The following is a 6,713-nucleotide window of genomic DNA, read 5'->3' on the forward strand; positions in this document are numbered from 1 at the left end:
AGGACTCTGCAGAGAGACCCTGTCTCAAATCAAAACCACAAACCAGAAGTGCTGATAATGTCCAAAGTTGAAATCGTAGAAAGAGTGCATGAAATGTCCTGGGAGGGGACTGAAGTCCCTGAGGGCAACTGGACGTGAACTGGCTGCAGGTTGGGGTACCCTGGGCTTCTTGGGCTTTATCAAGGCTTCTTGACAGAAACTTTCTTGGGAGAAAGTTCCAGCACCTGGCTGTCTCTACAGAGCCTCAGATCCTTCTTTATCCTGTCTCTTTTGAAGAGCTCTTTCTAAAGGGTGGTGAAGGACATGTGGACTCTTTTCTTCCACACTGTCCTGAGCATGCTTTTGTTGGTGATGGTTACAAGGTCTAGGGTGAGTGGAGCTGGTTGGGTGGACTGCAGGTCACCAGTCCTCATCGGGTGTTGTGGATTGCTGTGTGTATGTTCCCTCGAGTGCCTGTACTTGCGTTCAGTCAGGTGAGATCATAACTGGCCAGTTAAGGCTAGAGCCTGTGATTGGACAGTGGAAGGGAAGGTGGAGCTGAACCTTTTTAGAGAGGGGAATGAGAGAAATGAAGAGATGGGGGACAGAAGATGGAAGAAGATGGAGCTGAACTACGAGGCCCTAGGAGCCATAAGTAACTGGGGGTTTCATGGATGGGCAGGAAGTAGGGCACATTTGCCCAATCTAGGGGTGCAACTTGTGATTATATCAGATGAGTTTTGTGTTCTTGTGGCATTGTGGGGTTGGAGATTTACTGTCATAAGTCTGGCTGGTATATATGGGGCTAAGGGGAAGTGCGAGCAGCAGCCAGCTTTCTGCAGGTTCACTACATGGCCTAGGAAGTATGAGGAGCTTGGCAGCAGCAGCTCACCAAGGAAACCAGGGCAAGACTGCCGAATGGGGCTGGCCACCGGGGGTCGGCGAGCCTGCTGTTGCAATGTCTAGCCAGTTTAGCATGGATTGGTGCTTTTGTTTTTTTGTTTTTTGTTGTTGTTTTGTTTAAGTACATGATACAGATGACATCCATTGTGGTAGTCAAGAATCCACTAGGGGTCTAGGATTCTGCGTGTGTGTGTGTGTGTGTGTGTGTGTGTGTGTGTGTATATGTGTGTGAGTGTGTGTGTGTGTGTGTGTGTGTGTGTGTGTGTGTCTGTCTATGTGTGTGAGTGTGTGTGTGTGTGTGTGAGACTCCTTTTTTATTTTTAAGAAGATATTGTATTAAAGTTCAGTGGGCCTTATCCACAATATATTGTCCTTGAGGATTAGAAGGAATCCCAGTCATATTGGTAATATTAAATTGTCAACAGAAAGTCTCAAATGCTTGACTGCAATGGCCAGTTCCATTATCTGTTTTTTTATCATTTATATTGGATATTCTCTGTATTAACATTTCAAATGTTATCCCCTTTTCCACCACTCTCATCCCCCCTTCCCCTTGCTTCCATGAAAATGCTCTCACTCCCAACCACCCTCTCCCACCTCAGCGCCTTGGCATTCCCCTACTCTTGGAAAACAAGCCTTCACTGGACCAAAGGCCTCAACTCCCACTGATGCCCGACAATGCCATCCTCTGCTACATATGCACCTGGAGCCATGGGTCTCTCCATGTGTCTTCATTGGTTGGTGTTTTAGTCCCTGGGAGCTTTGGTGAGTTTGTTTAGTTGATAATGTTGCTCTTCCCATGGGGTTGCAGACCCTTTCAGCTCCTTTAGTCCTTTTTCTAGCTCCTCCATTGGGGTCCCCATTCTCAGTCTGATGGTTAGCTGCAAGCATCCTCTTCTGTGTCAGTACGGCTCTGGCAAAGCTTCGCAGGAGGCATCCATATCAGGCTCCTGTCAGTAAGCACTTCTTGGCATCAGCAATAGTGACTGGGTTTAGTGGCTGCATATGGGACGGATCCCCAGGTGAGGCAGTCTCTGGATGATCTTTTCTTCAGTTCCTACTCCTATTTGTCTCTGCATTTCCTCCAGTGAGTATTTTGTTCTCCCTTCTAAAAAGGACTTAGGCATCCATATTCTGGTCTTCCTTCTTTGTGAGCTTCATAAGGTCTGTGAAATGTTTCTTAGGAATTCTGAGCTTTTTGGGCTAGTATCCAATTATCAGTAAGTGCATGCCTTGTGTTCATAGCAGACTTATTTATAATAGCCAGAAGCTGGAAAGAACCCAGATGTTCTTCAACAGAGGAATGGATACAGAAAGTGTGGTACACTTACACACTGGAGTACTACTTAGCTATTAAAAACAATGACTTGATGAAATTCTTAGGCAAATGCGTGGAACTAGAAACCATCATCCTGAGTGAGGGAACCCAGCCACACAAGAACACACAGGGTCTAGAATTCTTGTCCTAAGATTGGGAGAGTCAGTCTCGGTGAGAGGTTAGGAGTCAAGGGACTCTGGCCAGTAGGACTCTAAACAAGCACAGGGAATAGCCTCTGAGCTCCCTGCTATGCATAGAAAACTAAGTAAAAGCTGTTTCCTGTAAGCAGGAATTAATAGAAGTTTGGTTTAATTGTTTAAAGTTAGAGGATACAGATGTTGCCCAACTCACTTGGGGAATTTTGCCATAGTTCAGAATTAGTGTAGGAAAAGGGCCCAGATGTGCAGGGATTCCCTGTGGTGTAAGGACAGGTTGAACTATCAAAAAAAGCTACAGCCTTCGAAGAGATAATAAAAAGATGGTGTAAAGATAAACTTCTCCAATAAAGTCTTTCTTAAAGGATGCTCATATTCTTTCTCATGTGGGCTCCACGAGAATTTTGAGTTAAGAATCCTGGCTTGACAGATTAGAAAAAGCCTAAGATCGGCTCAAATAGTATGTGTTTAATTTTCTCTACTTGTTTAAAATTGTTTAATTATCAAGATGGATATGATTTGAGTGTTGTGGTTATCTTATTCCTCTGGGGGGAAGGTCAAGCTAAAAGTTTTCCTGGTTACTGGCTAAAGGATAGACTAATTTGGGAGAACGGCCTTGTGTTTGTGTTTTTAGAAAAGGTGATTAGACTCTGGATATCTCCAGAGTTCTCAGAACAGATTTGATAGAGGGAGACCCCCTGAAGGACTAGATTCAAGAGAATCAAAGGTAAAGATTCTCTGCGTCATCCTTCACATAGCACAAATGAAGACTTCTGATTATTAAAAGTGGCTCATAAAAAAATTGTCTTTCACAGGCTCAAACAAGGAGCAAAATTTCATTCCTAACACACTCTGTACACCCTACACAGACTAATGCAATTCATGCAGATATCTTGATGGTACTTAAATTCTGTTTTTAAGACTTGTATATTGCAGAGTGTACAGTTTTTGTGAGATCCATCTTTAGACATGCTGAAATCACCTGCTCGAACGACCGATGTCATGGATTCCAGGTTGTCTTGCCTCATTCAACGGTTCAGATGGATCCAGTCAGAACATCGGAGACCAGTAACAGTTCTTAGTGTGGCTTCTTAAGGCCTAACCAACTGTCCCATCCCCCACCCTTCCCACCCCCTTCAACGATATCTCAACGCCAATATTCAGCAGGAAGAAGTTAAAAGAGTCATTGTCCTGGTTCCCTGGATTTGAGGGTCTGGAGGTGGTTATTCTAGGTTGTCTTTCTGGGAAATTTGGAAATGGTCATATTTTGAACAGGGAAAAACTCTTAAGGGAAAGTTCTTTCTATCTCTATTTGGAGAAAAGAGGAAAAGGTTCCTCTCTCTCTCTCTCTCTCTCTCTCTCTCTCTCTCTCTCTCTCTCTCTCTCTCTCTGTCTCTCTCTCTCTCTCTCTCTCTCTCTCTCTCTCTCTCTCACACACACACACACACACACACACACATTACAAAGTTCATTACAAGTTCTCACAAAAAATTAAATCATAAATTGAAATAGTTTACAACAGAATGTTTACATATCCATTATCTGGCTAAACAGCCATCCCCTGTCTGAGCTCCACAGGTTCACTGAAGGTTTAAAACCATAACTAAGTTATTAGAGAAGTTTTGTATAGATAAATCCAGTCAATATTTTATCCTCTGTCCTGGCACCTATAATAAATTGTTAGTTCCCTTTTTCATGATCTTTGGTTAATTGTTGTATAACCTGTTGGAATGTGCTCTGAGTAGGAGAAAGTCTGGTTACTATCTAAGAGCATTAACTGGTGACACTTGGGAGACTGGCAGAGAAACTAAGGGGGTCAGCATCAGAAACTGGAAATGAGTGAGAGGTACAGAGGGTCAGGAAATCTAACAAAAACGTAGCAGGGGGGTGAGGAACTGGGGATAGCCACTGGAGGGTCCCAGGACGCGATGGGGATGACTTTAGCTGAAATGTGTGTGAGGGGGAGTGGGGGGTGGAGATAGAACCTGTAGAGACTTCCTCCAACAGATAGGCACAGCCCCCAGTAGAGGGGTGGGAACACCCACCCATCTCAAAGTTTTTAACCCAGAAATGTTCCTGTCCAAAGGAAAAACAGGAACAAAAAAAAAAAAAAAAAATGGAACAGAATGGAACAGACTGAAAGAAGGGCCATTCGGGGACTGCCCCACCTGGGGATCCATCCTGTTTGCAGACACCTGTGGAGAGCTGGTGGGGTGGCAGTCCCGAGATGATGCTTGGGACGCCTGGTTTGTGACTAGCACCTGACTTCCTCCGGCCCCGAAATTAGCCACTCCCACCGTGTGAGCTGCGCAGGTGTACCCTTGACCCGAGATCAGGACAATAGGACTGTGCTTGGGGGTGGGGAAAATGAAGAAGGAGAAACAGAAACTAGGAGGGAGACGGAAAGACAGAGAGGGGACAAAAAGATTTTCATGGGCATGCTGTAAGGTTCCTGAATAAACCGCTTTGAGAAGAACGCTGTGTCGTCGCTCCTTTTCTGCTGGTCGGAGACGGTAGCGACAGACACCAAACCCCAAACTCTGACAATGCTACTGTTGCCAAGAGGTGCTTGCCGACAAGAACCTGGTGTGGCAGTTCCTTGGGGGGTCAGGCAGATGTGGATACTTGGAGCCAGCCATCAGATTGAGCTCAGGGGACTGGAGGAGCAGAGGTGATTGTAACCCCAATGGAAGAACAACATAGGCTGCCCTGACTGCCCAGTTCTCCGAGAGACTAGACCACCAACCAAGGAGTGCACCTGGAGGGATCCATGGCTCCAGATACATATGTAACAGAAGACGGTCTTACCTGACAGCAATGGGAGGGAAGGCTCTTGGTCCTGGGGAGGTTTGATGTCCCAGCATAAGGGGATGCTGGAGCGGTGGGCCGGAGAGTATGGGTGGGTGGGGGAGCACCCTCCTATAGGCAAAGGGGAGGGGGAAGGGCGAATGTGGGATGGGGGTTGGTGGAGAGGTAACCCGGAAGCGGGATATCATTGGAGAGGTAAACGAATGGGATGGTTAATAAAACAAATATCTGGCTGGTTATATTACAAGTCTTTTGTGTTATTTTATGCGGCTTCGGTGGGCTAGCTACAGGTGGCAGACTGCCTGGGAAGTGGGCGTGGCCTGGCAGCAGCTAACCACTGGAACCAGAGCAAGACCTGTTTTGTTTTTTGGGTTTTGTTGTTTGTAAATACACGCTATGATCTGGTATCTTCTTTGCTCTTCAGTAATGAACTGGCCTCTTTTCCCTTGCGTGGCTTCCCTCCTACAGAGGTCTTTTTGGTTTTCTCATATTTCATGTACCTGGACTCAACCATTTGTCCTCCTTGTGCTCTTATCTTGGGGGTACCCATGGCCGCGGGCTTCCCAGTGCCCAACTCTGAAAAGTTGGCCATTTTCTGTGCTTCCTCTTTGATGGGAGCTTCTTAGGACCCTGCCTGTTAGGAGGCATGGAATGCCATATAGCCTTGAGTTTGTTCAGTATGGCTGAACGCCAAGCTTGCACTTGGTCGGTATAAGCCCAGCAAAGGGCAGTGTGAGCCGGCATGACTTCAATAAATCCCTCAGACACTCCCAGAGTTCATGCTTTTAGCCCAAACCCATTTCCGAAGCTTCTATGACTCAAAAGGTGTGTGTGTGTTTCAGTATATACTACAAACAATAACATTAATGTGTCTAAAATTGATCCTCTTTTTGTGAACTTAAATTCTTGTAAGCTTCAGAGAATCAACTCAAATCCACTTCTCATGGGTCAAATGGACTCCAGATAAGTACTTCCCTCAATCAATGGCTGTCTCCCTACCTGCCTGCCCTGTTTATTCCTATGAGTATGATCTCTCTTTTCCTGGTCCTTGGACTTCCCTCAACTACTAAAACTATGAACCTAAAAGTTTCAAATGTACACCTGAGAGATATCTTCTGCCCCTAATAATGTATGTTTCAGCATCGTAGTGTTCCCTCAACATCTGCATCCTAGACGGCTTCAAAGAGGCTGGCCCCAGGTGGTCCAGCCTCGAAAACTAATTCGACAAGGCCTGTACTTTCCAGCCCTAGGAGGTCCCACGGAGCCTGGTCATCAGTGAAACAGGAAGCTCTCCCAGGACTGACCAGCACCCCAGCTTTCTTGGGTCCCAAAGATTTGTCGACCCCAGACAGCAGGAGACAGTTTAAAGAGAACAGCACCCTCAATTCCAGCCTTACCATCACCCCTTCCAATTTCTTCACCTTTAATAATAAACAAAATGGAAGAATGTCGTGAATTGGGTGCTCTGCTAGTGTACCGCTCAGCGACTTGGTGGCCCACATTTCCAGTCACTGTAAGTATGCATTTCCACTATGTAACACACACACACA

Source organism: Micromys minutus, assembly GCF_963924665.1.
Source record: "Micromys minutus genome assembly, chromosome: 18".
Lineage (NCBI taxonomy): Eukaryota > Metazoa > Chordata > Mammalia > Rodentia > Muridae > Micromys > Micromys minutus.